General features: G+C 43.2%; 1 non-coding gene across 1 annotated transcript; it reads left to right on the top strand.

Moving 5' to 3' along the window:
- The first annotated feature begins 231 nt into the window (after nt 1-231).
- LOC138393342 (U6 spliceosomal RNA) lies at nt 232-338 on the top strand. Its single transcript, XR_011235162.1, has one exon. It is a non-coding gene; the product is annotated as a U6 spliceosomal RNA (small nuclear RNA).
- Nucleotides 339-924: the final 586 nt, after the last annotated feature.

The raw sequence follows: 924 nt of genomic DNA, 5'->3' as shown, positions 1-924 counted from the left end.
TCTATTGGCAGAACACTCATGGAAAGGGTCTTGAAGCCTCCTGCTGAGGCCTGTGGGATGCCCTGGCCCCTGCTCTCCCTGCAGCCTGATTTGGCCGTTCTCTGAGTTCTATGTGAGGCTTTCATTAACCTTCCACAAATGACTTTCTTTTCCCCTTTCTCTAGTTTGAAGTAGGTAAACCAAAGAAATTGATCCAAGAAAATAGTTGTGATTATAGAAATCTATAGGGAAGTGCTCTCTTCAGCAGCACATATACTAAAATTGGAACGATACAGAGAAGATTAGCATGGCCCCTGTGCAAGGATGTCACGCAAATTCGTGAAGCGTTCCATAAAAAAAAAAAAAAAAAGAAATCTATAGGGAAGATATAAAAGCTGCTTTTTAAATTCAATAGTAGTCTCTCTCATTATTATTTTCAGTTCATTTTAAATATTAAAAGTCTTAAACCCAGGACACCCACCAAGATGAGTCAGCCTTGTTTGTCGTTTGTGAGACAAGATGGGGAATCTAAATGTTTCTAATGTGCTTAAGTTCAGAGCAGCCATATGGTCCTGACTAACCTTCTGTCATAATGACCAGCCAGACCATGCCTGGGCTCATTCTCTGTGGGTGAGTTTGGCCTTGCACAGGGGACACTGTCTGGCAAGTAAACACGTACCTGCTCCTGATACCTTTGCAAGTGTTTGACTTGAAGTAAGATTGTACAAAGAGGCCCATTCGTGGGCATTGTGCAATGGCTTTCTCAACTCTGGACACCTGGTATCTGGATGAAGAATCTGGGGTAATTTAGGTCAGGTGCGTTGTGTGGAATGTGCTCTCTGTTTTTTCTGTTTTTGGCCTATGGGCCAGCACAGTTGGTGAAGAATAGTTAGTAGGGGTGTCAGTGGGAAAGTCTCTGTCTTTGTGGCATGGGTAACCAGAGGA

Source organism: Eulemur rufifrons, chromosome 10 (assembly GCF_041146395.1).
Source record: "Eulemur rufifrons isolate Redbay chromosome 10, OSU_ERuf_1, whole genome shotgun sequence".
NCBI lineage: Eukaryota > Metazoa > Chordata > Mammalia > Primates > Lemuridae > Eulemur > Eulemur rufifrons.
This window is presented reverse-complemented; position numbering and strand designations above follow the sequence as displayed.